Source organism: Carassius gibelio, chromosome B9 (assembly GCF_023724105.1).
Source record: "Carassius gibelio isolate Cgi1373 ecotype wild population from Czech Republic chromosome B9, carGib1.2-hapl.c, whole genome shotgun sequence".
Lineage (NCBI taxonomy): Eukaryota > Metazoa > Chordata > Actinopteri > Cypriniformes > Cyprinidae > Carassius > Carassius gibelio.
In genome coordinates, this window is record NC_068404.1 from 8,911,849 (window position 1) to 8,928,420 (window position 16,572).

Genomic DNA, 16,572 nt, shown 5'->3' on the forward strand with positions numbered 1-16,572 from the left:
ACTGGGACTTTCCAATTTGTGTATCACTTGGCCTTTTTACAGCAGGTTACATTGTTAAGTGAAACGCAATAATGAGTTAATCATCTGAATCAATGAGTCATTGAATTATTCACTATTTACTCTTTTACTATTTACTATTTTACACTTCCTGATACATGCAGATACCACTCTTCATGCCATTTAATGAATGATGCAGCATGCTAGTATGCCATCCATATTAAGCCACTTATTCATTAAGCAACAAAACAGCACTGTGTGTTGCTTGGAGAAATACTGGGTAATTCTGCTGTGGCTTTGTTTGGAACTATTTTCACTGCCAGAGGATAAATAGACTATTGCCTAATTTGCCATTTTAAGTGCTTCCAACACTGGGCCAAACATCTGTAGTGACATGAGGATGGCTTTTCTTTATAGTAAAATATTTTTATTCATTTTTCTTTTGTTGTCATTGAGGTACATTACACTAGCTCACCTGTTATTGATTTCATAGTGTCCCAGTGGAAAAAGAAACCATTAAGGTCTGTTTACATATTTGCATTCCATCGCACTGCTTTCCATTTGTGCACTAGACAAATGTGTTTGTCCGTTGTGCTCGGGGCTTGCACATGACACATAGTTCTTCAAATTGTGGTGCTCAAATTAAAACAATTCTGGATTTTATAAAAACCATACCTTTAGATCTTTGCATGTTTTTCCCCTCATTCCATTGCCCTGCATCTCAAAATGCAGATTGGAAGCAAAGTCATTTTTTTTACTCTCTCTCTACTGCTAAGGTTTGGAAAATTTACAAGAATTTATTATTTGTCTTTCTCATTTGTATTTGTTTTGAATTGAAATGAATGAAGCCCTGAGAAACACCTGGGCCACCATCAATATCTATGACAGGAGGATAAATGAAGGATTTCATTCCAGTGTCATGCTTTGATATCTAGAGATTACGCTTACAAAATTGACTTAGCCTCTGAACATTCAGTGAAACAGCACACACTTTTCTTTTCTTAACAGCCTTAACCTTTGTGTTAATTCGCCACTAAAGAAAAACTGCATCAACTCTTTATAAAAACGACAAAAAACAGTTCAGATGGTTAGGATTATAAAAGAAAAAAAAGAGTTGGCTAAAGCTTAAAGAGGTCTCATGATCAAACCTCATCACGCATTTAGTGTCTTTTCTTTTTTGATCTTCCTATCATGAACTGAAATAACACATATATATGTCTTGTCAAGGAGCTATTCAAATATATCAATGGATAACATGCTCAAATTAATTTCCCACTGTCACCACCCACATCAGTCTTTTTGTTTCTTTTGTATGATGTATTATTCCCAGAACATTCTGGCAAGGTTCTCTCAAAGTTATAAATAAATGTTCTTCCAGTAACATTAATAGAATATTATTTTGTGTTGTTTGCAAGATGGTGTTCAATAAATCTGGGGCCTGCAGACAAACAGATGAGAAATACTGATCTAAAACCTCAGCGCTTCAGATTTCTGGGTAATCTGATAAATCTTATCAGTGATGTAATGAGCTCAGATTCATATTTGTATCTCACATTTGATCTAAAAAGAGTGAAAGCTGTATTTTCACACTGGATTGCAGGCTGTTAGAAGTGCATCCTCATTATGCACATCCATATTTTACTGATGACAGGCAGGAAAATAAAAAATGTAAATATGTTGATAAGAACAGCTTTGCAGAAGTCTATAGGCAGCACCTCCTTTTGTTTTCAAGCAGCATAAACTCACATGATAGTGTTTTATAATAATAACCTGGAAGAAACAGGTTTGAGTTATATTTATTTGTGTAACTGTAAGGTATGAGTTTCCACTTTTCAGGTTTAGGAACGCTACAACCGGCCTATCCTAGATCCACAGTGACCTATATTGTGTGTTTACAACTTTGCTTATATTAGATGTTTATGTGATTGTTAACTGTGGCTTGTACGGATCCACCCGCTGGCCCAAATAGCAGAATCCAGCGGCCTGGTCGAAGGTTTAATGCATATTCGGTCTTTTACTTGCACTTCTGAATTTATCAGGATTTAGTTTGAATCTTAGTCTAGCTCCATGCTCAATCTGACTCCAATTTCATGTGATCACTAAATTTAGACAATGTTTCTATTTAAACACTGATCACAAAGGTTGATTATGAATAAGTTTTTGTTATGATCCAGGTGGGGATCGAACTCCGGTATGTGGTGTGTATAACCTTGGCACTAACCACTGCTCCACGTCTAACCCAGATGCAGAGGAAATAACCAAGAGGCTCAGAGTCTGACTCCTAAAGTTCTTTACTCAAAACAAAAAAACTCTGTCCTTAAATGTCAGACAAGAGAGAAGTCCAAAGCAACACTCAACAGAAGACAGCTAAATTCTCTAACCAAAAATCCTTGGCAGCATCACACTCAAAAAGACTTTAGGACTGAACAAGAACAATAGTCAGTGAGGCATTTAAATAGGGTGTGCAATTAGCAAAGAATCAATAGAGGTGTGCTACAAGTCTCTAATAAAGAGGTGATCTGGGGTTGAAAGTACGCCATCCAGTGGTGAAACCAGGGAAACTCAGGCAGAACATTACAAGTTTTGATATTTGATTATTCCGGACTCTCTATACTTTCAATTATCCGTTTACTGTGGACCTAATGTCCCTTTTAAGTCTCACGCTAGCTTCAAGTGGATCTTACGATCACAAACGCGCCAGTCTGATGCTAGTCAGAGGATGTAGGTAGACATGTTTCGCCTGCACTTACTGCTTGCTTATGACAAAAGTGTAGCTTATTTCCCAAACAACTTTCTAACAACAGCGTTATACAGAAAATCAGAAGGTCTCCGATGATGTGCCTACTGCTCCTATCATTCTCGAGCCTTCAGTTTGACCTATCCTAGCCATAGATTTGCGGTAACAAAAGCCTCCTCACAGTTTACTAGTCACAATGATTTCAGACGAGTTTAGGATAAATCAAATAAAACAATTTATTATTAGTCAGGTATATATTAGTCAATTACATAATGAAACAATTAGAAGACAATTTAGAAAGGATAGTGCAAATGTAAATCACATTGTAACCGTGTGGCAACCTTGCTGTTTTGTCACTCCCCTTAAATACTCAAACCAGACAACAAAGAAATCTTCAAATCATTTGTAAAAACATAACGGTCATTTTGGTTCAATAGGTTTCCCTTGGTCACATAAGGGTCAAACCTTGTTGGAGTTAAACATTCTCAAAGACCCCTAAAGGGGAACACACCTCCTTCTCAACAGAACACAATTCTACAAAAGTTCTTAATCTTTCTCATAATATAAATGACTACTGTGAAATTAAGACCATGTACCAATCGCATAGAGACCTTTAAAATGATAGTAAACATGAAGTGGAAAAAACAACAACATTTTCACAAGATATAACATGGCATATGGATATTCTTGCTTTTGGAGGAGAAGAGTGAGAGTCAGAGGCAAGGAGGGGAGAGGAGAGGGAGGAAGGAGGTCGTAAATAGGTGTTGTTTACACTCCTTGAAGATCTCTTTTCCAGATCAGTTTTATTGTTTTATTTCATGGCAGAATGGTATCTGTTTTTTGTGAGCTCCTGATTTTTGTCTTGGGGAGTTCATTTCGTAATGAAATAATTTCATTCCTTTCAGGCTCTATACATGCAAAGAAGTCAGTCTCTCATTTTTGCTTCCTTGGGCAAGCATCAGAATGCAGTGTCGGTAAATGATTGTTGAGCTGAGCTCAGGTGCTGGACACATGAGACAAGAATGAAATGTGTAGTGAAAGAAAGACTGCTTAAAGTATTATACTTTAGTGCTATTTCTGCCAGACACTACCAGGTAAGTAGTAAATAAGTCATCTTTCAACTAATGCTTTTTTTTTTTCAATCCAGGGTACAAATAATACAAGGCGTGACCCATCAGAGAAAGCTGTAGTTAAATATTTCGCTTAAGGGAATAAACCTGACATCCCATATATCCCATACCCCTTGCTTGATTGTTCAAGATTCAAAACTTATTTGACTCTCATGTAAATTCATAACTCTTTTTTTATTTTGGTGAATTAGTTGCAAATTTGTATAATCAAATTATTGTTAATCTGCTAAGGGGGTAAAATGCAGGGACTGACCTTCATTGGACCTTCATTTGATTGGATTGCATGGATTGACCTTCATTGGACCCAATTTATTAATTTATTTATTTATTCATTTTATTTTATTTTTTGATACTAATCAAACTGTTCAAATGACTGCAAAATCAACTCATAAAATAGGTTCAATCATTTCTTAAAATCCACAGCATGTACAGGAAATAAATAGGACATATTTCAGATTCTGTACTTTTTCTTGGATATTATTTTTTCTGATGAAATAGTTTCCAATTAAAAATGGCATTGAATTAGAAAAATGTAAAATCCCAAAATCATTTGAATTTTCACTTTTTGGACCCTACATTGTAAAATATTTCCAGGATTTCACAGCATGCAACTGTAATATTTCATAGTAAATTACATTATTACACATTACATTCACAGTATAATACAGTATTTGGGAATTTTACTGTGAAAATAATGTAGGCCGAGCAGTTACAGGACAATACTGTGAATTCCCCTCCTACGAACGCTGTGTATCTGAATGAGCTCTTTCATTGCCTCTATGTTCTCATCCAAGTCCAACAAATTCAGCGGTAAGTGCTGAAATGTCCAATTAAAGACTTTTTTTTATATGATGCATGTGCATGTAATTTAAAAGTAATAACCAATTAGAGTTAGTTGTAGGTTCTGTTGTCACGTTGTTAGCAGTTAGCTTGCGCACACAAGATTTAGATTTTGTGGTTGACTTTTGTACAGGTACAAATATGTGATCTAAATGCTTCTATTTAAAAATCACATTGGATAAAACCATTTGATACTGTAAATAAATATAGTATATTGTACATTGTTTTTAAACAATTATTGTCATTACCAGCAAACAGTAATTATAAACCAGCGGCTGGTCAGCGGACCGCTGTCAGAAAAGCGGCTGCTGCTGGTGGTCCGCTGGAATAACAATGAGCAAAACATTGGTGAACCGCGGACAGCCTCCGCCCATGGACCGCCAGTGGCCCACTGGTCTTATGTTAGCTGTGGGGTAGGTTTGAGCACAATATTTTTTTTAACCACAAACAGACGTTGGTTGCAGTAATTGTACTGTAACTGTCTCGTTTTTAAAACAGAAATTTCTATTTTAAGAATTAGACAGATTTGTAATTTCAAAAATGTTAAGTGATTTGTTATGTAACATAGTGAGTTATACACCTTAGCAACTTTATTTACTTTTTACCCTTAGGCTCAGCATTTAGAATTTATCCACCTTATTTTAAAAATAAAAAATCTCGCACATTCACAGAAAACGGCTTATGTCTGGCTTATGTATGATTCTTGCACTCTGGAATTTACTTATTTATATATTTAATAAATATGCTATAAATGTAGTCAATATATATTTATTATTTATCTATTTATTTAGATATCCATTTATTTTTCAAATCTATTATTCTTAATGAATGTAAATCAACACAACAATGATACTATACAGAATATTACCAATCCTAGAAGAAAACAAGCATAAATAAAATATGAAAATAGAGGTTAGATAGTTTGACTCCTAACCCTAGGGTTGGGGGTTCGAATCCCAGGCTGGCAATACCACAACTGAGGTGCCCTTGAGCAAGGCATCGAACCCAAAACTGCTCCCCGGGCACCGCAGCATAAATGGCTGCCCACTGCTCTGGGTGTGTGTTTACAGTGTGTGTGTGTGTGTGTGTGTGTTCACTGCTGTGTGTGTGCACTTTGGATGGGTTAAATGCAGAGCACGAATTCTGAGTATGGGTCACCATACTTGGCTGAATGTCACGTCACGTAATTATCTGGTCATTACTTATGTTCCTAAAACATCAATACAAAACATTGTTTATTTATAATTTATTCATTGTTTCCAAAATTTTCCCTAAAGTTTTAGTTGGACATTCTTCTATTAGTTTTTAATTGTTGGTACTTGTTTAATGTACTTATTTTAGATACTTGTTTTAAATGTTGGTGCTTGGATAATTCCCATAATATTTACAAATTGATCAAATGGAACGTTCCCTTATTGTTTGTATAACTAAGAAAAAAAAAAAGTTCATTTTATTTCATTCAGATCGTCCAGAGAACATTCAGATATAATGTTTTCATAACTTAATGGGAACATTAGGTAGCGTTGTTTGTTAGCAAAGCAGTACCGTTTAAAAGGATGATCTTTTCTACCATTCAAAAAGTCATATTTATACCATAAATAAGTTACTACTTTGAATGTTTTAGAGGTTAATGAGGTACAAAAATGTACTGCCTTAGTGACAACTGAAAAAGGTAGGTTAAAATAATAATAATTCTGCTGTGTCTATCCCCCCCGAAATGGCCCATTGGCCAGCAGGATCTCTGTCAACATCTGTTTAAATAGGACATTCAATTTTGGAAAATGTTATCTCAAGGACTTCCAGTCATTTGAACATCCTGTGCCAGCCTGGCACCTTTCCTATGAGCAGTCAATGAAGCAGGGGGCGAGCTCCATTCACTGGCCCCTCACACACGGATGAGCAAACACAGAAGCTTTTATCCCACTGCTGTTTCACCCTCTGTAATGGAGCCTAAAGGGGAAATCTTTTACTGGAAGGCAGTCAGGTGGATGACAGCTAAGAAACATCCGCTCTCTCTGGGGATCTGAGCTAAACACATTACCCCTATTACACCCAGAGCACTGAAGGTCATATGGGTCATATATTCATGCAGCCACTCCATCCTGCTAGTATTTTTCAAGAATAAGAACAGTGTGCAGCATGGGTGCTGTTGGGCAATATGTCATTTTTGCATTTCGGCATGCAGTGTTTATTGCACATAAGGACTTTGACAGACACACTAAAAATGAATTGCACAGGCTGACAGTGCCATTTATTTTCAGGGCTCCCTGCATTTTAAAGAGCTGGTTTAAGTGTCTGGTTTGGAGATTTCAGATTTTTGTGCAATGCTGCATCCTCCAGAACCAAACATGGGTGCGTTTCCCAAAAGTCAACTGTGGGTGCAAGTTCCGTTTATACCATCATAGTTCAAGGATACGGTGTTTCCTGAATCCAGAGTTTTCTGCAGTGAATGGGTGCTGCTGGAATAAGAGTTCAAACAGCTCTTTAAACATCACAATAATCCACAAGTAATCGACACCACTCCAGTCCATCAGTTAGCCTAACTTCTTGCTTGTAATCAACAAATTCATCATTAAAGGGTTTTTTCACCCAAAATGGGAAATTCTGTCATTAATTACCCTCATGTTGTTCCAAACCTGTTAGACCTTCATTCATCTTCAGAACACAAATTAAGAAACTTTTGATGGAATCTGATGAATCTCTCGGAATTCAACGCAAATATCTCAATTTGTGTTCTGAAGATGGACAAAGGTCTTACGGGTTTGGAACGATGTGAGGGTGAGTAATTAATGACAGAATTTTTATTTTTTTGGGATGAACTATGCCTTTAAAACATTTTTTAATTCAAACTTGGTGAGCAAGTGATCTGATGTACATTTCTCCAGATCAATTCTGATGAAGAAACAAATCTACATCTTGGATGGCCTGAGGAAAAATACATTTTCATTTTAGGTGAACTATTACTTTAAACTGGTCATGCAGAAAAATATCAATGAATGTGTGACAAAGTTCCCCATCAGTGTATCGTACTTTGGTAGTTATGCAGCGGGTTACATCGAAATGCAAAATGGGATATGTGCCATGCAATTTTTGTTTAGCACTAATTGTTGGATGTGTTCATGCTATTACGCGATTTAAATAATTCCTTTAGTGAATTGGGTATAAAACAACACAGACAACCCTATCAGCATGCACAATTGATTCTTAGTGAATTCCCCTCTGAGTGTTTATGTATTCTCAAGGTACCGTCTCTCTATATCTCTATTTCCCGTCTTTCCTCTCATGCGTACACGTGGCAGTACTTACAGTAAACGTGTTTACATTCACGATGAGGATGTTAGGCTTTGGCTTTGTAGATTTAATTGGATTGCTTAGTCTTGCATTACTCAGATCAGTGAGAGCCATTTCAGGTAGGGGGGTAAAGATGGTGCTTGCCTAATCTAACACACAGAAAGAGAGAAAAATAATGAAGAAAAAAACATTCTAGTATCACGGTAACATGGTAAATGAGACGAATAAAGATCCTTGTATACATATAGCTATTTTACTGTGCTCACACACACACACATACACACACACACAAAAGTCAAAGTCTATAGTTTTCTTTTAATCCAGAAAAAGGAAGGGTAAAACATTCATTCATTTATACATTATTATATAAGAGCAAGCATTTCTTAAAACTGACCCGTTTAAACCCCTTTGAAGTTAAACCAGACACCACATTTCAGTCATTTCATTTTTCTATGGGTACATCGTAAATGTGTTCCAAAAGCCACTGTGTCAAATTTCCTTAAAAACACTCCAATGTTGTGTAGCTGACATGACAGCATTAGCAGCATTCAAATAAGTGTTGAGGTTATATGGTCAGATAAAAAGCAGAATGGAATTACACAAAGCTAAATGGGTTAAACAAACATTTAGACATGAAAAAAGTTAAGACATTTCATATGAATAATATGTTTCCAATGTTTGTTTCCCCAGATCTGGCTTCTTCAGAAAGCATGTGGTAGAATGAAACATATGCTTCCTCTTTTTTTTAAAGAAATTAACACTTTTATTCAGTAAGTATGCATTAATTTAATAAAAATTGACAGTAAAGAAAAATTCAAATGCATTTTTTATAGGGGTCAATCAATTCCGTTGATTGTTATACATATAAGACGTCATTGTGTTTAGAATTCAAAACTATGTTGTTAGTCTAAACAGCTAATATTGAAGGCAGTATGTCAAAACCACAGCATTTAGAATGTTCTCCATGATGTCATATTGTGGTAAACCACCGTCCCAAAGAAGAAGATCAACACCTGCTTCTACATCACTGCCTGTTTAGCCACGCCCACCGATTTGCCCATGTAGTGTATATAACAAGAAAGGTTAAAGGCTGATCTACACAGAAACCAAACAATACAGACAACTGAGAAGCGAAAACAAAAAGATACTGTACAGTGTCAAGCTGTGGAAAAAACTAAACTGTATTGTCTTGCTTCTGATCCCAGCCTTAGGAAAGAGTGAATGAACGTTATTTTTAAGATCAAGACCGCTTCAGTAAGAACTCAGTCCTTAAACTGTTGAACATTAAAGTTATAAACTACCCAAATGGATGCATACTATATATGTAATGTCGCACAATAAATAGTTTATTTCTCAAAGCTATTTTCTATTTTCTTAGAATTAGTTTGAATTCCAATTTCAAGATCCTATACGGTATGTAAGCTAATGTGAGAAACCTATTTGAAAACAATCATTGTTTTACCATGTTTTTCTGGTAACACTAGATGGTACAGTGGAGAAATTTCAGTGATAATAATAAATTTATTACAATGTAATTATAGTATTCAATTATAAGTATAAAACTGTAATCATTATAGAGGTCTGTAGATGTCCACTTAGCATGTTTATTACATCCACATGCATGTTGCTCATGCTTCTCCCTGAATATGTTTTGACTTTCTTCCCATATTCTATAATATTTTTGCAGCTGCAGATTTTGTAAAGTGATCTGCCAGGTTGAAGTCGCTCGCTTTGAGGAGAGCATGTGTGATTAGTGAACAGAGCCCTGAGAGAACATCTCCACCGAGCTCTGGTGAGTGCAGCAGACTAGAGGACAGAGGGGTTAATGGTTAGCGCATGCATATTTCATGCCCGTATGAACTCCAGCTCAGAGGATGTGCAGTGCTGTTCTATCTTACTCACTCTTTCTTTGTGCTCAGCATTCATTATCATGCTTGATGTATTCACTCTTGGCAGGGTAATGTAAGGTAATGAGAGATCGGGTTTGGGTTCTGTTCTAAAAACGTCAAGACAGTTCAGACCAAGGATGATAACTATAATGATAGAAGTAAAGATAATGATAGAAGTAAAGATAATGATAGAAGTAAAGATATAGTTTTAAAAATTGTTCTACATTTAAAAGAATCGCAGAGTCCACACCACAGCTGTAATGATGAAAACACAGAGAAACAACACAGCTGGATTCGCTTTCAGAATTTTTGTCACGCTGATGAACGATAAAACACTGACAGCCAATCAGATGGTCAGATGATAGCTGATAATTTTTCAGTTTCAGTGTTTCTTGATTCAAGTGATGAGGGATTTTTAAATTCTGATCAGGGTTGAGTACTACTGTAAGGTCAACTTTGCCTGGATAACATGTTTGAAAATGATTAACAGTTGAAAAAGGACATTTAGAATAGTAATCAAAAAGTAATTTCATATATAATCAGTTGTACTTTAATTAAGTATTTAAATAGTTACACTACTTATTACATTTTAAATAGGGTAACAATCTTTAACCTATTACATTTCCAAAGTAACCTTCCCAGTGCTGGTTCTTGGTATGACTGGGCCTTTAGGCACACAGATGTAACGTGAGACTAGAAAATTAGAGATTTTGCGCTCGTACATGCATAGGGCCTCCTGCACCGAGCTTTGTAATTGTTCCTGGCCCTTCTAAATATATTATCCCAGTTATAAATTACTGACTACTTCAGTCTCCCGAATTGTGCTTTGCTATTTTTATTTTTTCCTGTCTGGCTGCAATTTAAGTCTCCCTATAGCACAGTTCGCCAGTCATTTGGAGGCTGTTAAAGGAGAAGGCACTGCAGTTCTTTAACTGACCCAGGCAAAATGAGAGATTACATGGTGCTCATTTAAAACAAGCTCTTCTCAGTTAGGAAAGGACTTCACAGAGCGATGTAAACTCTTGGGTGTTTCATCATTCGCTGTTTTTAGCTTTTAGTTTTACAGGGTTCGTAAGGCAACACTGCATTGATATTCCTCACACATTCTGCTCAGGGTTTGTACTAAATCTCTGACAAGTATTAAACTTATAATTCAGCCTAAACAAGTAAACAGCTTTCTTCAAAGCGGTTTTGTAGATCATTTTCACATTGTGTGCTGTTTTTTGAAAGATTTACCCTTTTTAAATGGACTAAATTTAAAGCTCTTTCGCTGATTTACAGTACAAATATAACTGACAGTCATGACAAGGTAAAATTTTAAACATTTTGAATAACAAATCGTGTTTCTACTTGTCATGCTGTCAGTAATGTTTTACCACTACTGCTTTTTTTTTTACGTTTTAATTTGCATAATTTTATAGATTATATTGAACCTTATTCAACATATAAATACATGCCTGCTTTCACCATCTTTCCATCCTATTTTATATTATTCTTCATGACCCATACATTCTTCAACTTATCATTGTGACAGTAAAGTGCTCATATTGTCATAGTGGTAGACTTTATGTTTACCCTGAATAACAGTTTTGGTTCCTATTGCACTTGAAAAGAGGTTCACAGTTTCTCTGCCTTTTTCAGCTTTCTAAAATATAACAGCTCCTCAGTTTCCATGTTCGCTTGGGACAGTAAAGTGTCCATCAGAATCATTACAAATAGATAGGTCATCCAGGTATTGTACACTTAATTGCTTTATAAATATAGCTTTTGAACCAGTATTGTTAACTAAAACTAAACATATTAAAAATATTGTTAACGACTTACTACTTTAGAATTCTACATTTAATTCAGTGTAAATCTTGTTGTTTCCTTGTAATTGTTTGTAAAATTTCTAAGTTGAAATTGTTTCTACACCAATTTTTGTTCAGTCTAAGAAAACTCCATAATAATACGCCCCAGTGTATTGTATAATATGAAAGAACTTTCCATAGTGATTTTTCACGGGGATTTTACCTGTCCATAAACTTAACGGAAAATTTACTGGTAATTTCCTGTCAGAACATTATCTGTTTCTCTACTGATAGTTTTCTTACTTAATACTGTAGTTTCAGTAGTCCATTTCTCCAGAACAAAATCCTTAAACCCACACTTACTAACCATAAAACTATTGATTTTTACTAGCCTTGCAAGCACTAAAATATTTCATTCAAGAAATATAAATGTAGTTCAATGTTCTTGTATACTCTTTGACTCATTTTATCTGTAAAAAACTTTATTTATCATGCACTGAATTCAATACATTCAAATTTAATGGTTACTAAAATTACATCTGCTGTATATAACCTCTTTAGAGTATAAATGCTGGTAATAACATTTGGTTTAAGAGATGCAATTGTATTGTATTTAAACAATAAAAGCACAGGCTGTGGGAAACCAGCACTGATGAAGACTAGCTGTATTTCTGTGTGTGTAACCATGGCCCATTGTACATAATTACCACATAAATGCTTACCAGCCACTCAAAACAGATGTGTGCAGCTCTTCAACACAGGGGGAGGGGTGGGAGAAACAAGAGTAAAAGGATGAAACAAAAATACAAAGGCTGTCTCGGGCCAGTTTCAGTGGACGAGTTGAAAATATGCAGAAAATACCTCCACGCTTCCCTGCTCGCATGCACAAAATAAGCATAAACAAAGCAGGCTAGAAGTCGGAGCATGTCCAGATTGCCATTCTGTGCGCTTTATTCCACACTGGATGAATTGATTGCCAAGATGAGTGTGTTGTGACCGTGCTGCACGAATTTTAGATTGCAGGATTATTCACTTCCTCTTCCTCATTGGGATTCCACTCAAGGCCACTTTCATGTTGGACCAGCACACATAACGCACGCAGTCGTGTCCGTCACTGCCTTTGTCGCCATGGTAACAACCTAGTTCCCGCCGGTTAAGGGGAGAGAGCGAGCTTGGCTCGTCTAATCACTGAGAACTTAACAGTCAGTCAGAAGGCTCTAGAGATGGGAGGTGTTACACTAGAACACTTCCCACCTCCTCTAAGTACTTACAGCAGCGGCCTATGAATAAGCTAATCAGGACTTCTGAAGCTAAAGTGGCTAATCTGTGAAGCCCAATTCATCCCCTCAACGTTTTTTTTCTGCTTTCACGTAGAAGCCGTGATGCTTTGCCTACCGTATAGCAGAAATGACGCACTTGACATGTGAACAAACATTGTTGAAAATATTGCGAACAATTATGGATAGGGTAAAAATACCGGAAGGCATTAGCATAATGTTAAACACTGAAGATAACACTTTCTTTCAAAGCCCATTAGTTAGGAGTAGTTAATCTGGCAGTGCTGATTTGATAATGAACACATTATCATAGACCAAGCTGATAAGTAAATGAGCCGGATCTGACACACTGGGCATTCAGAGAGAGAGAGAGAGAGAGAGAGATGCTGAGACAAGAGGATCGTGATGGAGCTGTGTATCAACATGATTACGATGATCTAATAAGATAAGACATTATCTCCCAGACATTAGGATCAAAATGCATCACGTCTCTCTTAAGGATCTCCACTAAATATCTTGGAATTTTGGCAGGGATTCCTTCAGTCAGAAGGGGATTTTAATGTCATCTTTAGATGATGACATCAGATTAAATACTGAGATGTGAAAATCCAGTGACGTGTAAGTGAGGGAACATTAAGGGACAGTTTGAAGTTCCTTTGTTGTTAGCATTATTTTGATGCAATGCACATCGGTATAATTTCGGTATTGGATACTGATGATGCAGATAATTTACTGCTGAATATTCCATTGTATTTGGTTACATAATGACATTTTGGATGTTGTAAGAATAATTAATCATAAGAATACATTTAAATTATATATATAAAAAAATATATATATATAGAATTCAAATTCAGCTGTATCAGTTATTAGCCATGACAATTTATTTATTTTTATCGACCAGATATTTATTGTTATTTCCCACATTTTAGAATAATAGTCAAAAAAAGTCATAAAAGCTATGAAATGGTTGTATGAAAACTGAACAAATGAACAAATATTATGAACTCATATTCTGGCCAGATAGCAACAGTTTGAAGTTCAAATTTCATAATGATAGATTTGTTATCTTGAATATTGAAAATTATTTCTTTAGATGGATGGGGTTTTTACTTTTATATGTACATGATCACATTAGAGTAAATCTACTGGGATGTACAAATTCAGTGATGTGTAAGAGAGGGAACATTTAAGAATACTTCACAGTTGCTTTATTATTAAAAGTGAAGTGACGTGACATACAGCCAAGTATGGTGACCCATACTCAGAATTTGTGCTCTGCATTTAACCCATCCGAAGTGTACACACACAGCAATGAACACACACACACAACATGAACACACACCCGGAGCAGTGGGCAGCCATTTATGCTACGGTGCCCGGGGAGCAGTTGGGGGTTCAGTGCCTTGCTCAAGGGAACCTCAGTCGTGGTATTGAAGGTGGAGAGAGCACTGTACATTTATTCCCCCCACCTACAATTCCTGCCGGCCCAAGACTTGAAATCGCAACCTTTGGATTAGTCTTAATCTCAGCTCATTAGCCCATGAAGGAGGCGTGCCATCGTGTCATATTGGATATTGATGATACAGAGGATTGTTATTTGGTATTTAACTGTGCATGCTCATTTACACTATTTTTACATTAAGATCACAACTGCCATCATCTAATACTCACTTGAAGTTAAAAATGGTAATATTTAATAAAATAATAAGACTGTTAAATTTTATCTTCTTTAAATTTCAGCATGAATAGCCATGATTCATACTTTCCAGTTTAGTATTTTATTTTTAGTTTCATTTCCTGTAATGTTTAGTTTGTTTTTTGGTTATTATTGTTTGATTGCTGTCTGATGCTTAGTTCCTCAAATGTATTTATAGGCGCTTTCGCACTGCTGAAACCTTTGCATAGTTCCTATAACTTTAAGCAGCTTACGTCACTTCAGTAATTCTCAGTTGCTGGTTCTTGTAACTAAGTTCTTATAACTAGCCACTGCAAAACCCCTAGGCCCTCAGTTCCTTCCTTTTTTTTCCAGGTATTGTCTTGTCAGAAATTGACATGTTTCTCCACACATTGCATTTTCTTCTTTGTTCTGATTGCTGGATAAATTGTGTTGGCAGTATTGTTCACTCAAAAATGAAAATTAGCCTGTGTTTTACTCACCTTCAAGCCATCTTAGGTGTATATGAATTTCTTTATTCAGACGAATGCAATCAGAGTTATATAAAAAATAGTCCTGGCACTTCTATGCTCTATCATTGTAGTGGGTGAGTGTTTCTGTTCAACAGTCCAAAACACGTTAAATAAAGTGTGTGCATCCATATAAAACTTTAATAAGAGGTATTGCCCATCTCTACTTTGTGTGTGCTGAATATATGCACTTCTTGTCAGGAAAAAAGAGACAGAAGTAGCAGTTATGAGTAGTGTGGCCAACACTACTCATACAAACACTGCCCAACAAATTAATCACCTGGGTTAACATGCTAATTTTGATAGCACTAATTTAAACAAATAAAGATGAGATGTGAAATGCATTCATTAAGGAAGTAAAAATTTGCACTAAAAAAATATCATAATATTTACACTACAAGAAACTAATCTGTAAAATCCGTTCAATCCAGGAAACTTGTTGTCACTATTTTTTACAGTAAAGTTCTGGCAACCATGGCTGCTATTATACCATATAGTCCTATATTTGTGTGTATCCTATATTCTTTACAGGCAAAATTAGTAGCTTAAATAGTACTAATAGATATTAAGCCTTGAAGCATTATTTTCTTCTGATTAAATATATTGCCTCATGATTATGAGAAATTCAGTCAGTTGTGTCCAAATCTGTGAGAGCACAAGGGAGTTCAGTTTAAGTTATCATTTTTCCAAGTTACTCTCGTCCAGTCCAGGCACCCCCTCTAACTGATGTGTTGCATCAAAAATCAAATGATTGTGTAAGCAATTTGTAGGCAGAAAAAGAAACACCAAATAAAAAGCAGTTAGTCAGAACTAAGAGTTCATGTCAGTGGAATGTGCAACACTTCCTTTTCCGGGAACATGTTTATGTTAGGAGAGCTGTCTGCACCAGTTTACGCTGGTTCTGCCAAATAGCCATCACAGGACAACAGGAAGAGGCTGTTGGGGCCCAGTAGGAGGCTGTGAGGGATGGCTGAGCTCAGCTGGTGATCTGCTAACACTAGGAGAACTTTCTACAGGCAATACACAACACCATCAACACCATTTGGCTCAGTCTGAACAACTTTTACAGCCGCCAGCAATAAGGGACTAAAAACGGACTGAAAGCGAGAGGTTTCTAGCGGTGCTAACAGTTTCACTACAATAACCTTTGAAAGTTGCCTTTAGAAATCACATATGCTTCAGTGCCTGGAACACAGTTTGAGAAGTAAATCTTTTCATTCTGCTTTTCAGATTCCACACAAGCGAAAGGCTTGAATGTGCATGTTAAGATAAGTAAAGACCAACTCTGAGGGGTTCAAATGGGCCTCTTTGAAATGAACTGACCCACATTACACTCAATCAGAGGACACTGATCAGAGCAGATGGGTCTCAATGGCTAAAATGTCTTTTTTGTGGCCCGCCAAAAAAGCCTGAGTGACACAATCTCTCTGTCCC